Below are 21,940 nucleotides of genomic sequence, written 5' to 3'. Positions count from 1 at the left end.
TATTATTACTATCCAAGCTAAAACCCTAGTTGGAAAAGCAAGATGCTATAAGCCCAGGGGCTCCAACAGGGAAAAATAGCCCAGTGAGGAAAGAAAATAAGGAAATAAATAAATGAAGAGAACAAATTAACAATAAATCATTCTAAAAACAGTAACAACGTCAAAACAGGAATGTGCATACACAAACGTCTACTGATCGATTTGTCTTGAAACCCAAAACAATTATCTACATTGCACAGACGCAACGTTATATTGAAACTAATCTTCAAAAATACAAATGCCTATTATTATTATTATTATTATTATTATTATTATTATCATTATTATTATTATTAGCCAGGTTACAACACTAGTTGGAAAAGCAAGATGCTATAAGCCAAATTGCTCTAACAGGGAAAATAGCCCAGCAAGGAAAGGGGACAAGGAAATAAATAAACTACAATAGAAGTAATGAACAATTAAAGAAAATGTTAAGAACAAAAACATCAAAATAAATCTTTCATATATACACTATAAAAACTAATAAAAACACAGAGGAAGAGAAATAAGATAGAATAGTGTGCCTGAGTGCACCCTCAAGCAAGAGAACTCTATCCCACGACAGTGGAAGGCCATGGTACAGAGGCTATGGCACTACCCAAGACTAGAGAACAATGGTTTGATTTTGGAGTGTCCTTCTAGAGGAGCTGCTTACTATAGATAATGCGTTTCTTCTATACTACCATTATAAAGAATATCTGAATATATTATTTTGCTACAAGGTTATGGGATTGTTGGTTTTAAAAAACTGATTTTGAAAGGGATACTTCAGAATACATGTGACATGAAAATAATATATACTGTATCACGTCCTTCATAATTCAGACCATCCTACGCATTCAGATCTTCCGAAGACTGTGCCATACAGTACGTAGTTGTAGGTTAACAATTAATTCTAACAGGGTTGCCATCTTTGTCATAAGGCTCAATACTACACAGTACTCTAAAAGTTAGATATCAACTGTGAAATCACTGTGAAATGATGTTCCTACACGGACATTTCAATCGGTGAACTTAAAGCAGTTCAAACTTACAGTAAATATTTTGTTTTTCTTTTTTTTTCTTTTTTTCTTTTTTAATAGGCTGACCCTAGTCTCTCTTCCAGAACCCATGCCTGCTCTCTTCATAGTTTATATACGATATACATTTTAACGTTGTTACTGATCAAGATATTTCACACACTTTACTTTTCATATAGTTTATTCATTTCCGTATTTCCTTTCATTACTGGATTATTTTTCCCCGCTGAAGCCCTTGGACTTATAGCATCCTTTTTTCCCAACTAGGGTTGTAGCTTAGCTAGTAATAATAATAATGATGATAACAATAATAATGATAATAAAGAGAGAGAGAGAGAGAGAGAGAGAGAGAGAGAGAGAGAGAGAGAGAGAGAGAGAGAGAGAGAGAGAGAGAGAGAGATTGGGGGGGGGGAGGGTACTGATCAAGATATTTAACACTCTTTACTTTTCATATAGTTTATCTATTTCCTTATTTCCTTTCATTACTGGATTATTTTTCCCCGCTGAAGCCCTTGGACTTATAGCATCTTTTTTTTCCCAACTAGGGTTGTAGCTTACCTAGTAATAATAATAATGAATAATGATGATAATAATAATGCTGAGAGAGAGAGAGAGAGAGAGAGAGAGAGAGAGAGAGAGAGAGAGAGAGAGAGAGAGAGAGAGAGAGAGAGAGAGTTTAACACTCTTTACTTTTCATATAGTTTATCTATTTCCTTATTTCCTTTCATTACTGGATTATTTTCCCCGCTGAAGCCCTTGGACTTATAGCATCTTTTTTTCCCAACTAGGGTTGTAGCTTCGCTAGTAATAATAATAATGATAAGAGAGAGAAAGAGAGAGAGAGAGAGAGAGATAGAGAGAGAGAGAGAGAGAGAGAGAGAGAGAGAGAGAGAGAGAGAGAGAGAGAGAGAGAGTAAGCTCTCAGATGAGTTCAATGAGTTCCTGTATAACTATTTCGGCATATTCCATAAAAAATGGTAAACAGATACCACGCTGGCATACTTCCACATCTCTGCCTATTCCTAAACTAACCGTTTTACTCCAACTCGCCTGTATTTTACAGGTGGAAATTTGAGCGTGGCATGATTTGGTCAATTAAAATTTCAAGAAAAATTAATTGAACAGATCCAGTTACAAAATTAATTAGGAATAAATAGATCAAAACCAAGCCTGAGACTATAACATTTGTCTTGGACGTTTCGCACGTTCACACACACATAATATATATATATATATATATATATATATATATATATATATATATATATGTATATATATATATATATATATACACACATATATCTATATATATATATCTATATATATATATATATATCTATATATATATCTATATATATATATATATCTATATATATATATATACATATATCTATATATATATACATATATATCTATCTATATATATATATATATATATATATATATATATATATATATATATATATATACGATGTATGTGCAGGCAAAGACAAGATGAGCCGTAACAAGAGAGAGGGGTCCAATACAGTACAGTCTTGCCAGTATTGGACCCCTCTCTCTGTTTACGGCTCATTTTGTCTTTCCCTGCACATACATCGAATAGTCTGGCCTATTCTTACCACACTCTTCTCTGTCCTCATACTCCTGAAAACAACACTGAGGTTACCAAACAATTCTTCTCCGCTCAAGGGGTTAACTTCTTTGAAAGTTTGAAGGCCACTTGTGAATGGCAGTGGCAATTGACAGTGACATTGCCCCATCAAGCAGGACGATGCCCAAGAGACTGATCAGCGCCCAAGCCCCCTCTCCAACCAAGCTAGGACCAAGGAGGGCTAGGCAATGGATGCTGCTGAGTCAGCAGAAAGGTGAGGTTGCAACGATCAAAAGGAACTAATGCGTTTGAGCAGGACTCTAACCCCAGTCTGGCATAGAAGAGAGACTTTAGCTACGATAAGCAGCTTTCCTAGGAGGACATTTCAAAGCCAAACCATTGTTCTCTGGTCATGGGTAGTGCCATAGCCTTTGGACCATGACCTTCCACTGTCTTGTGGTAGAATTCTCTTGCTTGAGAGTACACTCAGTCCTGCTATTCGATCTGGATTCTATTCCTCTTGTTTTTTTTTTGTTTTTTCTTAAACTCGTGTTAGTATTAAAAAAAATGTCTAAAAAAACACCTAGACATCTGAGCTGTCTCTTTATCCCATCCCATTTGGCTAATGGTACAAGAACTCCACCCATAAAGATAAAGAGTTACCACAGATACTGGTGGATATTTTTCTGATGTTTTGTTCTAAAAAATGTCCGTAAATTATTACTCTCGCTGTACCATATATATTGTATAAATCTCTAGCAATAAATCAAGTCTTCTTGGTGACGTTGTTAAGACCAAATTAGTCAGGATTCACTTGGTATCTTTCCTTTTCCTTTTGGTTTACTACATTGGAGCATCACGCCTATACACGTATGTGTACACAAACACACTAACAACAACAACAACAACAACAAACGCAGCTGTTTCTACTCCACTTTAGGACAAAGGCCTCATACCCAATTCATGCAGGGGTTTGGTTAGTTTTCATCATCATACATGCCACTGCGGACTGTTGATGGTAGCAGAATTTCGTATGGTCGCTCACAGCAAACCATCCTAGTATGGGTGGTCCTGACTAGTATACCTTCGCTGACTGTGGCAATAAGCAAACAATTTCACCACGTTTAGATACATGAGTGTACACAGTACACACACAGTCAACACATACTATATGTATATTGAAGACACTATACTAACGGAATGTAGATTCACTAGCTTCACGAGTCAAACTTGACTCCTAAAAAGCTGGTCGGAATAAAGTTAGGGAGATAAAATATATTGTAGATTTGTGAACAAATCCCTGAGAAAAATAAATGGCAGGACAGGATGAGAAATGAAACTATAAGAAAGATTACTCGAGAGCCAAATATGGATGAGATCATGGTGAGGGGTAGATGAAGATAGTTCTGGTCATGCTCTTCACACTCCCAAGAGAGATTAGTTCACCAAACTTTCAACTGAGCTCCACAAGGCACTAGAAGAGTTGGACGTCCCAGGCCTACATGGCTGAGGACTATGAAGCATGAAATAGATGATGATGAATGGAGAATTATTGATTTAAAAGCTCAAGATAGAGACCACTGGTGAAATCTAACCGAGACCCTTTGCGTCAATAGACGTAGAAGGAGATGATGATGATGAAACTATATTAAATGATGTAATTGATATAAAAATAAGACTGGTGGTACTAACCCATATTGGGTACAGTTTTAAATGTAAATTAATGGAGTAGAATAGACATGGTTTTTGGAAAAGGAATTATCACACTCCAGAAGTGAATATTTATAAAAAAAAAAAAAAAAAAAAAAAAAAAAAAAAAAAAAAAAGTAACCGAGCCTTTCCCCTTTATTCCTTAAAACGGCTTAAACACAACGCAAAATTCGTGTTTTTCTACAAGAACAATATTCACATAAGCTTTGGCCATTACCAACAGATCATCAAGACCAATTAAAAAAAAAAAAGAAAAAAAAATCATCATCATCATCTGTTATTTTGCTGTTTATGGCTTTCGTGTGACATTTGCTCCTTCGAGCATAAACTAAAAAGGCAATTTCATGAAATTCATGCAAACTTTTTGAGGAAAAATAAAAGTAAACTTACTTTCTTTTTGTCAAATACTAAGAATAGAATAAAAATTACTGAAAAGAATACAGAAATTCAGTTGTTTCTACAGGAACATTGTTCACATAAGCTTTAGCCTCACCAACAGATCAAGACCAATTTCAATAAACTCATGATTTCTGTTATTTTACTGTTTTCGATTCAGTTAGCTTTATGGATTTCGATGGGCATTTGCTCCTGCGAGCAAAGAAATATACTCAAACGAGAATTTCATGAAATTCATACGAAAATTTTTGGGAAAAATAAAAAAGGATTTTTTTTTGGTCAAATACTTAGAATAGAATAAAAATTACTTAAAATACCAAGTTATTTTACTGATTTCGATGCGAGCAAAGAAATATACCCAAACGAGAATTTCATGAAATTCATACGAACATTTTTGGGAAAAATAAAAGTAAAAGGACTTTTTTTTTCTCAAATACTTAGAATAGAATAAAAATTACTGAAAATACAGTTATTCTACTGATTTCGATGCGAGCAAAGAAATATACTCAAACGAGAATTTCATGAAATTCATACGAAAATTTTTGGGAAAAATAAAAGTAAAAGGACTTTTTTTTTTTTTGTCAAATACTTAGAATAGAATAAATAATACTGAAAATATGAAGTTATATTGCGGTTTTAGATTCAGTTACCTTTATGGCTTTCGGGGAATATTTAAAACTAATTATTCAAAGGAAAATTTCATGAAATTAATGAAAACCTTTTTTTTGGGGGAAAAATAAGAGTAAAATGACTCATGACTCAAGTCAAATACTCTGAAGATAATACTCTGTTTAATACCATCAGTCCTATTTGTTTAAAATTTCATAGATGCATTAGTCTTTTTACAATATATACATACATACATACATACGTTAGCCTTTTTACAATGACATCCATACATACATTAGTCTTTTTACATTATATACATTATTGCATAATACAAATGGGATAAGATAAACCACTAAAGATCCATGTGAGGTAACCGAAAATTGAACTAATTGCAGGCGACTCAACGATGCAAATTGCGAAATTAAACTACGATCAAGACGGGTGACCTACATAAAGGGACATTCACGACACACTCCAGGACGGAGAGCCTTCAAGTGTGATTTCCTTCGTCTGTCGTCAGTGCACGGAACACTTGCTATTATTATTATTATTATTGTTATTATTATTATTATTATTATTATTATTATTATTATTATGATCATCGTCATCATTATTATTATTATTATTATTATTATTATTATTATGATCATCATCATCATCATCATCATTATTATTATTATTATTATTATTATTATCACTATGATCATCATCATCATCATTATTATTATTATTATTATTATTATTATGATGGTCATCATCATTATCACTATGATGATCATCATCATCATTATTATTATTATTATTATTATTATTATTATCATTATTATTATTATCATCATCATTATTATAATTATTATTATTACTAGCTAAGCTACAACCCAAATTGGAAAAGCAGGATGCTATAAACGCAAGGGCTCGATCAAGGAAAAATAGCCCAGCGAGGAAAGCAAATAAATAAACTATATGAGAAGCAATAAACAATTTATATAAAATATGGAGATAGATATAGCAGAATTAAAACATATCTTTCATATATAAACTATATAAAACTTATGCCAGCGTGTTCAACATAAAACCATTTGCTGCAAGTTTGAACTTTTTGAAAAGTTCAACCGATTCAACATGATTACGATCATTTCTAATAAGAATAAAATAAACAAGTAATGACGGAAAGATGCTTGTATTGATTGATTGATTGATTATATGCCGGATAACTTATAATCGATCAATCAATCAATGCAAGAAAAATTGCATAAACACGCGTGATGAGGAAATCTTGGAGCTAAAAATAAAATTTTAATCCTGGAGAGAGAGAGAGAGAGAGAGAGAGAGAGAGAGAGAGAGAGAGAGAGAGAGAGAGAGAGAGAGAGAGAGAGAGAGAGAGCTTGTAACTAAGAATCAAACTTGAATCCTGGGGAGAGAGAGAGAGAGAGAGAGAGAGAGAGAGAGAGAGAGAGAGAGAGAGAGAGAGAGAGAGAAACTGCAGGAAAAATGGAGAAAGCAATTACAGACTTGAGAAAGTCTGGATATAATCTCCGCTACTTCAAGCGTAATAAAGGAAAAAATATAAGTCCTTGAAGACTTCTGAACCAATTTCATAAATTTAGATATAAAGCAATTACGCTGGATCTTAAAAAAAAAAATAATAACTTGAAATGCTTTAAGATTATTATTATTATCATTATTATTACTTGCTAAGCTACATCCCTTATTGGAAAGCCTGGTTGCTATAAGCCCAAGACCTCCACCAGGAAAACTAGCCCTTATTATTACTATTATTATTATTATTATTATTTTCATTATTAATTGGAAAAGCAGGCTCCTATAAGCCCAAGGCTCCATCAGGGGAAAACAGCCCAGTGAGAAAAGGAAATAAGAAAATAAATATACTATAAGAGAAGTAATGAACAATTAAGAAAAATTATTTTAAGAACACTTAATTCATTATGGAGGTTAAAAACTTCAGATAACCGGTCCTTATCATGCTTCTATGCCGCTCGCACCAGACCACTAAGATCCGTCCGAACTTTCACAAGGATGTTATTATCTTCGCCAACTTCGCTGCGAAGGTCATGTTTCGATAGGCGTGTATTTGTTTGTATGCGTCTTTGTTTGTGATCCGCATAACTCAAAAACTATTTGATCGAATTTCATAAAATTTTGTGGGATGATTGGCCATGATCCAAGGATAATTTAATATGCTAGTGGAATTTCAAAGTTTGTATTGAAAGCTGATCTTAATTGTTTTTATTATTATTATTATTATTATTATTATTATTATTATTATTATTTGCTAAGCAACAACCTTAGTTGGAAAAGCAGGATTGCTGTAAGTCCAGGGGTCCCAACTGGGAAAATAGCCCAGTGAAGAAAGTAAAAGAGCAAACTTAGAATATTTTAAGAACAGTAAAACATTAAAATAAAAATTTCCTAAATAAACTATATATATACATATATATATATATATATATATATATATATATATATATATATATATATATATATACTGTATATATATACATATACTGTATATATTTATTTATATATATATATATATATATATATATATATACAGTATATATATACATATATATATATATATATATATATATACATATATATGAATATATAGATACATATATACATATATATATATATATACTGTATATATATATATATATATATATATATATATATATATATATATATGTATATATGTATATATATGTGTGTATGTATATATAAATAACCTCAAAATCTTATGTAAAGAAGACAAAACATAATACGAATCAAGATATGAGAACTATCATTTATCAATATCATCTTTACTATCATTATTATTACTAACCAAGCTAAAACCATAAATGGAAATGCTTAATGCTAAATGCCTTAGGGCTGCAACAAGGAAAGTAGCCCGGTGAGGAAAGGAAATAAAGAAATAAACTATATATGAGAAGTAATGAAAAAACATATAAATTTGAAGACCAATAACAACCTTAAAATAATTATATCATATATAAACTATGAAGAGAGATTTGTGTCAACCTGTTCAACATAAAAACATTTGCAGCAAGTTTGAACTTCTGAAGTTCAAATTACGAAATAATGACAATATCTGTTCAAGTTCAAATCACAAACTAACGACAATCCACTTAAGTTCAAATCATGAAATAACAAAATCTGCACAAGTTCAAATTATGAAATATCGACAATCTATTCAAGTTCAATTCACAAAATAACGACAATATCTACTCAAGTTCAAATCAAGAAATAACGACAATTTGCTTAAGTTCAAATCATGAAATAACGACAAATTGCCTAAGTTCAAATCACGAAATACCTACAATATCTGCCTAAATTCAAATCACGAAATAACTAGAATATCTGCTCAAGTTCAAATCACGAAATAACGACAATATCGGCTTAAGTTCAAATCACAGAATAACGACAATATCTGCTTAAGTTCAAATAACAAAATAATGACAATATCTGCTTAAGTTCAAATCACGAAATAACGAAAATATCTGCTCAAGTTCAAATCACGAAATAACGAAAATATCTGCTCAAGTTCAAATCACGAAATAACGAAAATATCTGCTCAAGTTCAAATCACGAAATAACGAAAATATCTGCTCAAGTTCAAATCACGAAATAACGACAATATCTGCTTAAGTTCAAATCACGAAATAACGAAAATATCTGCTCAAGTTCAAATCACGAAATAACAACAATATCTGCTCAAGTTCAAATCACGAAATAACGACATTATCTGCATTAGTTCAAATCACGAAATAACGAGAATACCTGTTCAAGTTCAAATCACAAAACTGCTTAAGTTCAAATCACAAAATAGCGACAATTTGCCTAAGTTCAAATCACGAAATAACGACAATATCTGCTTAACAAAATCTCAAAACACCAGAGAGCCCAGTGCTTCTCACACTTTCCGAAAACATCTCCGGATATTTTTAAGCAAGTTCCAAGAAGTCATTCAGTCCCAGCCCACCCCCCCTCCCCCACCCACCCACCTTCCCTTGCAATAATTTGCACAAACTTGTTTACAGTGATTTTCATTGGGCCGTTCTCAAGGCAGTGAGGCTGAGAGAATATCTTTCCAAAAACAGGTATATTTAGAAGCCATTAACATATAAGGGGTTTGTTCTTGTTTAATTTATGTATGAAAACAGACCATATATGTATGTCGATATGTTTGTATGTATGTATGAATGTATATATTGTAAAAAGACTAATGTATTAATGTATGTATGAATGTATATATATTGTAAACAGACTAATGTATTAATGTATGTATGAATGTATATATTGTAAAAAGACTAATGCAATAATGTATATATTGTAAAAAGACTAATGCAATCATGTATGTATATATTGTAAAAAGACTAATGCAATCATGTATATATTGTAAAAAGACTAATGCAATCATGTATATATTGTAAAAAGACTAATGTATGTATGGATGTAATTGTAAAAAATTGTAAAGAGGCTAATGTATGTATGTATGTGTACCAACCGTGTGTCACACAATTGTACATAATTCCTTTTGCATATATTATGCTTGTATCTTTGCTCTTCCCTCGCACTAAACGAACATGAAAATTCATGTCTGCTGTTTTCCTCTGTAACATTGTCTGTCTTGTTAACTTGTTATGTCCTGTTGGCTTGAGGTTTTGTATATAAAGGAGAGTGTTCTATAATAATATAACTCAGTTGATTGCATCCTGCCTTTGAGTTCACAACCCTCTCTCGGCACCGTTACATATGCATAAATTGTCAAAAGACTAATGCATGTATGAATGTTTATATTGTATAAAGACTAAGCAATCAATTAAATATTATGTAGTTGCATTGTAAAACATCTTCACAGAAAAGAATAACAAATTTATTGGGATGTAAAAACCAAATCCCTCTTAATGATTATGCACACACACTACAGTACCACTGTTAAATCCCTTAACGGAAAATGTTAATCATCCCTTCAGGTTAAACTTCTTGAGTGGCAATATAGCCAAGTTCACGTTTATAGTACAGTACAGATTGAAGAAGAAGAAGAAGAAAAGAAAAAAAAAAATTACTCAATGAGGTACAAGACGAACACTTATTTTGATAAAAAAAAACAAACAAACACACACACCCACACGAATCTTACACAAATAAGACGGACGGTATTAAACAAGCATATAAACACCACTTAAAAATCTTTGAAAATAATTCAACTTGAGACGATTCTCGTAGTTTGCCTTAAATGCCAAGACAACTTTTTTTTTTCCAAAAGTTCAAAACTTCCATAATTCTGATTTGTACTCAAACAACTTCAGTAAAAAATGAAAAATAAAATAAAAAAAAAAAAACTTTGAAATGCTAATGAAATTATTCATATATGCGTGGATAAAAAAAAGGTTGAAAAAAATATTGCCTTGAGGTCCAAAACTAAATTTTTTTTTTATAAATTTTCAATCTTATTTCCTTTTAACCACAAATAACATTAATTTGCCCATAAACAAACGACAGAAAGGTGAAGACAGTCACATTCTACATTTAAAATATTCTTCAAATATGTACCGAAACATTTAAAGTAAGGGTTTTTCTTTCACATATAAAAATCTGTCATACTAAAATAGGTCAAAGTATATTAACTAAAAGACAGGTTATGGTGGTCTATTGGAAACGTCCCTGCTTGGCAATCTTGTGGACTGCAGTTCGAGACCCAGTCAAGCTCGACAGTTTCTAGTAGTTTGTGAAACATGACCATCCTTGTGAGCTAAGGATAGGATGTTTGGGAGAGCCAACCGGTCTACATGACCGAGTTATCAGCAGCCATTGTCTGGCCCTCCCTGGTCGTAACTAAATGGAGGGGGCTTGGGCGCTGATCATGTGTATGAACTCTCTCTAGAACATTGTCGTGTCCATTTCCTCTGCCATTCATGAGATACCTTTAAATTATTCTAGTTTTGTATCTTTTCTTCCTGGTTAGTAGAAGATTCGTTCAACCCTCATTTATGTCAATTAATACCCTAAAAATATCCTCTTCTCCAATATCGTTAAAGAATCTCTTTCAAATAAAAAATGTCATCCAGTAATTTTACAATAGCAGTGCTATAGACACTATCTTAGGGTAGAGTTCTCGATTACACTATTCTATTTTATTTTTCTTCCTCTTGTTTTTTTTTTTAAGTTATTAGAGTTTATAAATGAAGGACCTATTTTAATGTTACTGTTCTTGAAATATTTTATTTTAATTGTTCATTACTTCTCTGGTAATTTATTTCCTTTCCCCACTGAGCTATTTTACCCTGTAGGAGCCCTTGGGCGTATAGCATCCTTCTTTTCCAACTAGGGTTGTAGCTTAGTTAGTAATAATAATAATAATAATAATAATAATAATAATAATATCAACAATACTACTACTACTACTACTACTACTACTACTACTAATAATAATAATAAGGGTAATGGAGATAGAATATTTGCCAATAATTCCTTGTGTCAAGTTCATTACTTGCTATGACTGACTGATGATAAAATCTATGGAGAGAGAGAGAGAGAGAGAGAGAGAGAGAGAGAGAGAGAGAGAGAAGAGTTAACACGTCAAAGTATCTATTAATTAAATAATCTTATCAATCAATTGAATAAAACCATCAATCATATATTCATATACGTCAACACTTCGAAGTATCCATCATTGAAATAATACTAATTCATTTATTAGAGAGAGAGAGAGAGAGAGAGAGAGAGAGAGAGAGAGAGAGAGAGAGAGAGAGAGAGAGAGAGAGAGAGAGAGGTAACACGTAAAAGTATCAATCAATCAAATAATCTTATCAATCAATTAAATAAAACTATTAATCATTTTTCATATATGAGAGAGAACACAAGTTAATACTTCGAAGTATCCATCAATGAAATAATACTAAATCATGTAAGAGAGAGAGAGAGAGAGAGAGAGAGAGAGAGAGAGAGAGAGAGAGAGAGAGAGAGAGGTTAACACGTAAACGTATCTATCAATCAAATAATCTTATCAATCAATTAAGTAAAACTATTAATCATATATTCATATACGAGAGAACGCAAATTAACACTTCGAAGTATCCATCATTGAAATAATACTAAATCATGAGAGAGAGAGAGAGAGAGAGAGAGAGAGAGAGAGAGAATCAAGTTAACACATCGAAGAATCCATCATTGAAATAATACTAAATCATGAGAGAGAGAGAGAGAGAGAGAGAGAGAGAGAGAGAGAGAGAGAGAGAGAGAGAGAGAGAGAGAGAGAGAGAGAGAGAGAATATCCAGCTTACACGACTTTTCACACCCGTCCAGTCTACCAGCCAGTGAATATCATGAATGTGGAAAAACGGCGAGCGCAAAAAAAAAAAAAAAAAAAAAAAAAAAAAAAAAAAAAAAAAAAAAAGCCTGGGTTATGCACCGCGGGGGCCTTGCCCAAAAAAAAAAAAAAAAAAAAAAAAAAAAAAAAAAAAAAAAAAAAAAAAAAAAAACCACACACACACCACCTCGTCTAGTACTCAACTCTGAAATGACTTCCGCCTCCCGTTAACCTTACGTGCCCTTGGACGTCTACGAAAGAAGCGGACAGAATGCGGGCCAACAAAAGAGGAAATGAATCCAGCCGCGTTGAATTCTTCGTTGGCATCGACAAATGGAAAATAAAAAAAAATATTTATGCAAATATACTATGATGCATATGTTATAAACTGTAAGATTGTAAATGTTTATTTCATAATAAAAGATAAAAAAAATAATAAATGATGTGGTCTGAATGAATCCAGCCGCGTTGAATTCTTCGTTGGCATCGACAAATGGAAAATAAGAAAAAAAAATATTTATGCAAATACACTATGATGCATATGTTATAAACTGTAAGATTGTAAATGTTCATTTCATAATAAAAGATAAAAAAAATAATAAATGATGTGGTCTGAATGAATCCAGCCGCGTTGAATTCTTCGTTGGCATCGACAAATGGAAAATAAAAAAAATACTTATGAAAAATATACTATGATGCATATGTTATAAACTGTAAGATTGTAAATGTTTATTTCATAATAAAAGATAAAAAAAAATAATAAATGATATGGTCTGAATGAATCCAGCCGCGTTGAAATCTTCGTTGGCATCGACAAATGGAAAATAAAAAAAAAATATTTATGCAAATATACTATGATGCATATGTTATAAACTGTAAGATTGCAAATGTTTATTTCATATTAAAAGATAAAAAAAAATAATGAATGATGTGGTCTGAATGAATCCAGCCGCGTTGAATTCTTCGATGGCATCGACAAATGGAAAATAAAAAAAAAATATTTATGCAAATATACTATGATGCATATGTTATAAACTGTAAGATTGTAAATGTTTATTTCATATTAAAAGATAAAAAAAAATAATAAATGATGTGGTCTGAATGAATCCAGCCGCGTTGAATTCTTCGTTGGCATCGACAAATGGAAAATAAAAAAAATTATTCATGCAAATATACTATGATGCATATGTTATAAACTGTAAGATTGTAAATGTTTATTTCATAATAAAAGATAAATAATAAATGATATGGTCTGAATGAATCCAGCCGCGTTGAATTCTTCGTTGGCATCGACAAATGGAAAATCAAAACAATATTTATGTAAATATACTATGATGCATATGTTATAAACTGTAAGGTTGTAAATGTTTATTTCATAATAAAAGATTAAAAAAATAATGAATGATGTGGAAAAAAATAATGAATGATGTGGTCTGAATGAATCCAGCCGCGTTGAATTCTTCGTTGGCATCGACAAATGGAAAATAAAAAAAAATATTTATGCAAATATACTATGATGCACATGTTATAAACTGTAAGATTGTAAATGTTTATTTCATAATATAAGATAAATAATAAATGATATGGTCTGAATGAATCCAGCCGCGTTGAATTCTTCGTTGGCATCGACAAATGGAAAATAAAAAAAAATATTTATGCAAATATACTATGATGCACATGTTATAAACTGTAAGATTGTAAATGTTTATTTCATAATATAAGATAAATAATAAATGATGTGGTCTGAATGAATCCAGCCGCGTTGAATTCTTCGTTGGCATCGACAAATGGAAAATCAAAAAAATATTTATGTAAATATACTATGATGCATATGTTATAAACTGTAAGATTGTTAATGTTTATTTCATAATATAAGATAAATAATAAATGATATGGTCTGAATGAATCCAGCCGCGTTGAATTCTTCGTTGGCATCGACAAATGGAAAATAAAATGAATATTTATGTAAATATACTATGATGCATATGTTATAATCTGTAAGATTGTAAATGTTTATTTCATAATAAAAGATAAAAAAAAATAATAAATGATGTGGTCTGAATGAATCCAGCCGCGTTGAATTCTTCGTTGGCATCGACAAATGGAAAATAAAAAAAAAAATATTTATGCAAATATACTATGATGCATGTTATAAACTGTAAGATTGTAAATGTTTATTTTATAATAAAAAGATCAAAAAAATAATAAATGATATGGTCTGAATGAATCCAGCCGCGTTGAATTCTTCGTTGGCATCGAAAAATGGAAAAAAAAAAAATATTTATGCAAATATACTATGATGCATATGTTATAAACTGCAAGATTGTAAATGTTTATTTCATAATATAAGATAAATAATAAATGATATGGTCTGAATGAATCCAGCCGCGTTGAATTCTTCGTTGACATCGAAAAATGGAAAATAAAATCAATATTTATGTAAATATACTATGATGCATATGTTATAAACTGTAAGATTGTAAATGTTTATTTCATAATAAAAGATAAATAACTAATAAATGATATGGTCTGAATGAATCCAGCCGCGTTGAATTCTTCGTTGGCATCGACAAATGGAAAATAAAAAAAAAAAATATCTAAGCAAATATACAATGATGCATATGTTATAAACTGTAAGAGTGTAAATGTTTATGTCATAATAAAAGATAAAAAAATAATAAATGATATGGTCTGAATGAATCCAGCCGCGTTGAATTCTTCGTTGACATCGACAAATGGAAAATAAAAAAAATATTTATGTAAATATACTATGATGCATATGTTATAAACTGTAAGATTGTAAATGTTTATTTCATAATATACGATAAATAATAAATGATATGGTCTGAATGAATCCAGCCGCGTTGAATTCTTCGTTGGCATCGACAAATGGAAAATAAAAAAAATATTTATGTAAATATACTATGATGCATATGTTATAAACTGTAAGATTGTAAATGTTTATTTCATAATAAAAGATAAATAATAAATGATATGGTATGAATGAATCCAGCCGCGTTGAATTCTTCGTTGGCATCGAAAAATGGAAAATAAAAAAAAATATTTTTATGCAAAAATACTATGATGCATATGTTATAAACTGTAAGATTGTAAATGTTTATTTCATAATAAAAGATAAAAAAAAAAAAAATAAATGATATGGTCTGAATGAATCCAGCCGCGTTGAATTCTTCGTTGGCATCGAAAAATGGAAAATAAAAACAATATTTATGTAAATATACTATGATGTATATGTTATAAACTGTAAGATTGTAAATGTTCATTTCATAATAAAAGATAAATAATAAATGATATGGTCTGAATGAATCCAGCCGCGTTGAATTCTTCGTTGGCATCGACAAATGGAAAAAAAAAAAAATTATTCATGTAAGTATACTATGATGTATATGTTATAAACTGTAAGATTGTAAATGTTTATTTCATAATATAAGATAAATAATAAATGATATGGTCTGAATGAATCCAGCCGCGTTGAATTCTTCGTTGGCATCGACAAATGGAAAATAAAAAAAATTATTCATGTAAGTACACTATGATGTATATGTTATAAACTGAAAGATTGTAAATGTTTATTTCATAATATAAGATAAATAAATGATATGGTCTGAATGAATCCAGCCGCGTTGAATTCTTCGTTGACATCGACAAATGGAAAATAAAAAAAAAATATTTATGCAAATATACTATGATGCATATGTTATAAACTGTAAGATTGTAAATGTTTATTTCATAATATAAGATAAATAATAAATGATATGATCTGAATGAATCCAGCCGCGTTGAATTCTTCGTTGGCATCGACAAATGTAAAATAAAATCAATATTTATGTAAATATACTATGATGCATATGTTATAAACTGTAAGATTGTAAATGTTTATTTCATAATATAAGATAAATAATAAATGATATGGTCTGAATGAATCCAGCCGCGTTGAATTCTTCGTTGGCATCGACAAATGGAAAATAAAAAAAATATATTTCTGTAAATATACTATGATGTATATGTTATAAACTGTAAGATTGTAAATATTTATTTCATAATATAAGATAAATAATAAATGATATGGTCTGAATGAATCCAGCCGCGTTGAATTCTTCGTTGGCATCGACAAATGGAAAATAAAAAAAATATATTTCTGTAAATATACTATGATGTATATGTTATAAACTGTAAGATTGTAAATGTTTATTTCATAATAAAAGATAAATAATAAATGATATGGTCTGAATGAATCCAGCCGCGTTGAATTCTTCGTTGACATCGACAAATGGAAAATAAAAAAAAATATTTATGCAAGTATACTATGATGCATATGTTATAAACTGTAAGATTGTAAATGTTTATTTCATAATAAAAGATAAATAATAAATGATATGGTCTGAATGAATCCAGCCGCGTTGAATTCTTCGTTGACATCGACAAATGGAAAATAAAAAAAAAAATATTTATGCAAATATACTATGATGCATATGTTATAAACTGTAAGATTGTAAATGTTTATTTCACAATATAAGATAAATAATAAATGATATGGTCTGAATGAATCCAGCCGCGTTGAATTCTTCGATGGCATCGAAAAATGAAAAAAAAAAATATTTATGCAAATATACTATGATGCATATGTTATAAACTGTAAGATTGTAAATGTTTATTTCACAATATAAGATAAATAATAAATGATATGGTCTGAATGAATCCAGCCGCGTTGAATTCTTCGATGGCATCGACAAATGGAAAATAAAAACAAATATCTATGCAAATATACTATGATGCATATGTTATAAACTGAAAGATTGTAAATGTTTATTTCATAATAAAAGATAAAAAAAAAATAATAAATGATATGGTCTGATCAGTGACGTCAACCGAAAATTAGTTATTGCCTTAGCTACAATTGAAGATTTCGTGAAGGGTATGTATGCATCCTAGTATATTTTTGTTTGTTTGTTTGTGAGCAACTTTACTCAAAAACTATTGTACTAATTTTGACCAAACTTGGTAGTTATGTCGGGTATGACCCAAGGATGGACCTGCAACATTTTGGGTAAAGTATATCAAAGTAAAAGTATGCAGCAGTACTTTGAAAATAATCGTAAACAAATGTTTTTTTTTTCTTTTTTTTTTTTGCAGACATTACGCAAGAACTACAGAACCAATTTCAACGAAACTTGGTGGAAATGAGGGGTATGACCCAAGGACAAATCCATTACATTTTGTAGAAAATACATCGAAGTACAAAAACACAGTGGAGTTAAGAGCAAAGTAAGATTGCTTGGCGATCGGGCAATGTCACTGTCCCTTGCCTCTGCCATTCATGAACGGCCTTTAAACCTTTAAACAATACAGTCATTGTGATTACCTGACCAAAACTTCAGTAATTACACGCAAGTAAACTCGAGATCGAAGTATAAGCCCCCATCTATCACAAAAAAAAAAAAAAAAATAAATAAAAATAAATAAAAAATAAAAAAAAATAAAAATTATTGCATGGCCATCTAGAAAACATGTCAAAAAGCAAATTTTGCTACATATAAGCAAAAGACAGAACTCCTTATAAACATCAACACTAACCTTGAAACTGAATGTATTTTCAAACAAGGTGCGTGGTAAAGGCAAGTTTTCGCAAATCCATAAACTTAAAAACATGCAAATTAGTGGAAGAAAAAAAATAAGAGATTATGACTGATATTATAAATGTCATAATCATCAAATTAAAATAATCAAATGAAGACTCCAATTCTATTCATAAAAATTTTTAGGATATAACGAAAAGACGACGTCCACTATAAATATATCATTCACATGTCTGCATATGACTTTGCATGTTCCGGTATATGAATGAATGAATGAATAACACACACACACACACACACACACATATATATATATATATATATATATATATATATATATATAAATATACATACATATGTATATGTTTATATATATATATACACACAGTATATACACACATATACCTGTACATATGTATGTATGTATATTTGTATATGTATATATATATACACATATGGATGTATATATATATACACACATATGTATGTATGTATATATATATATATATATATATATATATATATGTGTGTGTGTGCAGGAAAATGAGAAAAAAATGAAACAAGAGCACGACTTCCCTTTCTTGCTCTAAGTCGAAACTTAGACCAAGAGCGTAATTTATAGTCTCTTTAAAATGTTTAGTCACGTAATACCCCATATATATGCAATAACAACCACTCGATGTACCCAGGATACCGTCATTATTATCTGAACGCCTATGTAACTACGTTTTCTTTAAAAGAAAACAAAAAAATAAATAAAAACAAACTGGGGCACCTCGAAAACAAATATGAGAATTCCTTAACAAACTGTATTTCAATGAAAAAATAAATGAGGTAGACGAAGGATGTGACCAAAATTAATACTATATATATATATATATATATATATATATATATATATATATATATATATATATATATATATATATATATATTTCTTCCCCACCTTATCATTACATTAAGGGGTTGGTTGCTTGATGCGCCCTCTCCAATGCCTTACAAAAAGGCATCCTCTTCCACCAAACCACTACTCTCCATATCATCCTTCACCTTATCTTGTCATCTAATACTCTGCCTCTCTCTTGATCCTCTCCCTTTAAACGGGATCCTCCTCAGTGTGAGGCATCCCAGATCATCCAAGACTGGATGATGCAAAATACACCGGAAGATGCATTAGCAACTCTCTGGTGGATATACGAGGTGCCTCACACTGAGGGACCTGGGGGAACCCAAACAAAAAATAAGGCAATAAGGCAATAAGAACCCCTCCCCACAATCCATCCTTAACATGTATACTGAATCCCAAATATGTCTATCATTTCAACGATACATCGCTATCATAGCATCACGTAGAGTACTCGGGTAAGGCCATAACTCCAAGACACCGAACTCAAAAGAGGAACGCCCTATAGCGAAGCATGAACTCGAACCAGCAAAAAATCTATAGAAGAGAACCAGCGAGGTGAAGGCAAGCTCTTCTGGAAAAAAAAATAACTTCTACGAACCTTTCTTTAAACAGAGTACCATTAACTAATTGTTTTTTATCATTATAATTATTCTTTACCGCTTTTTATATTTCTGCACAAAACACTCCATTAGCTCGCGGCTTTCTCATCACGCCGTTAACCCCAATTCTGGCTAAAACAACCAATTAAACGCAGCGCCCCAAACAGGGGGAACATGGGTCTAGGAATGGTAGGACTGTAGGGGATACCTCCTTTCTGCCTCCCAGAAACTCCCACGCACCCTGACCTTTTGCCATCTCAGCTCTGGCACTACACCCCTCCTACAAACCCCCAACCAATCCCCGACCATATCCTTCCCCCGTGCCGGCAATGCTCTTCCCCAATACACCTTAACCCAGACATCCTATACCACTCGGTACAACCTCCCACGCCATATTCCCCCAGAACCTCCTTCCCATCTTTTGTTAGGACGCTCCTCCAATAATACAGATTGGGAAATTTGGTTTTCTCGCTCTAATCATCAAATGATGCTAAGATGTGCATTGTTTATTACTAAATCATTGTAATACATGTGGTGCTATAAATAAACTTAATGGAAGGGCAGATACTATACATAGAATTACGTAAAAGCATAATACGTTAAAATAAAATTATACTAAAATTAAGGAAATAAACAAATTTACTTTATAGTAATAATCATTATAATTATTATTATTATTATTATCATTATCATTATTATAAGCCAAGCTACAACCTTAATTGGAAAAATTGAATGCAACAAACCAAACGGGCTAAAAAAAGAAAAAAAAAGTGAGAAAGGAAATTAAAAAAAAACAAAAAAAAAACAGAAAGGAAATAAAATAATGGAACTACATATAAAAAAGAATTCTATAAACCACTAACGTTAAAAGAGATCAGTCATACATGGACTATACGAGGCTAATATCAACCTGTTCGATAAAAAGATTTTACAAAAATTTTACATTTCTGAAAATCCACCAATTCCACAATCTGGTCAAAGTTGGAATCAAACTTATAAAATACTGTGTATTATTGATCCTCATAACTGGAGTAGGCAAGCTAGAATTACCTGTACACCTTGTTCTCCATACTCGATGGAACAGTCTAGGAAGGAGTAGGCAAGCTAAAATTAACTGTACACCTTGTACTCCATACTCGATGGAACAGTCTAGGAAGGAGTAGGCAAGCTAGAATTACCTGTACACCTTGTTCTCCATACTCGATGGAACAGTCTAGGAAGGAGTAGGCAAGCTAAAATTAACTGTACACCTTGTACTCCATACTCGATGGAACAGTCTAGGAAGGAGTAGGCAAGCTAAAATTAACTGTACACCTTGTACTCCATACTCGATGGAACAGTCTAGGAAGGAGTAGGCAAGCTAGAATTAACTGTACACCTTGTACTCCATACTCGACGGAACAGTCTAGGAAGGAGTAGGCAAGCTAGAATTAACCGTACACCTTGTACTCCATACTCGTCGGAACAGTCTAGGAAGGAGTAGGCAAGCTAGAATTAACTGTACAATTTGTACTCCATACTCCATGGAACAGTCTAGGAAGGTCTGAATGTAATATGTTATCTGAATTATGCAAAATCTTATGCATCATACATAAAAAAATTAACTGTACGACGGTGCCAGAGATTAATATCAAGGTCAGGAATCAGCAAATTAGCGGGGAGCAAGTTTCTAACTAGCCTCCTGGCTAGTATAGTAGTGACCAGTAGTAATCCTGGTAGTAACGGTGTTTGCCTTGCACTCGCATGGTGGCAGATCGATTTTAACCAGGGACAGCAAGTTCAAGCTCCTTACTGGGGAGGTTACTCCTGTGGTTTGCCAGGCTGACGGTGTGGTGAGCATTTCATATGATATTGAAAACATATACCTTTAACCTTTAAAAATAGAAGTATAATCAACTCCGGAAGAAATATGGAATCGGTAGAATTTCAGAAGTTCAAACTTGAATCGAATGTTATGTTAAACAAGCTGACATTATTAAGTCTTTTTATAGTTTACATATGAAAGATCTGTTTTATTGTTGTTACTATTCTTAAATTATTTCATCAAATTGTTTTATTATTTTTCATATACTTTATCTCCTTATTTCTTTTCCTCACTGGTCTATTTTTCCTTGTTGGAACCCTTGGACTTATAGCA

The 21,940-nt window shown here is 31.4% G+C and overlaps 1 protein-coding gene across 11 annotated transcripts in view; it reads right to left on the bottom strand.

The window, feature by feature from the left end:
* LOC137647139 (pumilio homolog 2-like) overlaps window positions 1–21,940 on the bottom strand; it is a 464,002-nt gene that overhangs the window by 240,758 nt on the left and 201,304 nt on the right. The window lies entirely within an intron of this gene.

Source organism: Palaemon carinicauda, chromosome 9 (genome assembly GCF_036898095.1).
Source record: "Palaemon carinicauda isolate YSFRI2023 chromosome 9, ASM3689809v2, whole genome shotgun sequence".
NCBI lineage: Eukaryota > Metazoa > Arthropoda > Malacostraca > Decapoda > Palaemonidae > Palaemon > Palaemon carinicauda.
The sequence above is the reverse complement of the archived record's forward strand: the minus strand, read 5'-3'. Positions and strand labels throughout refer to the sequence as shown.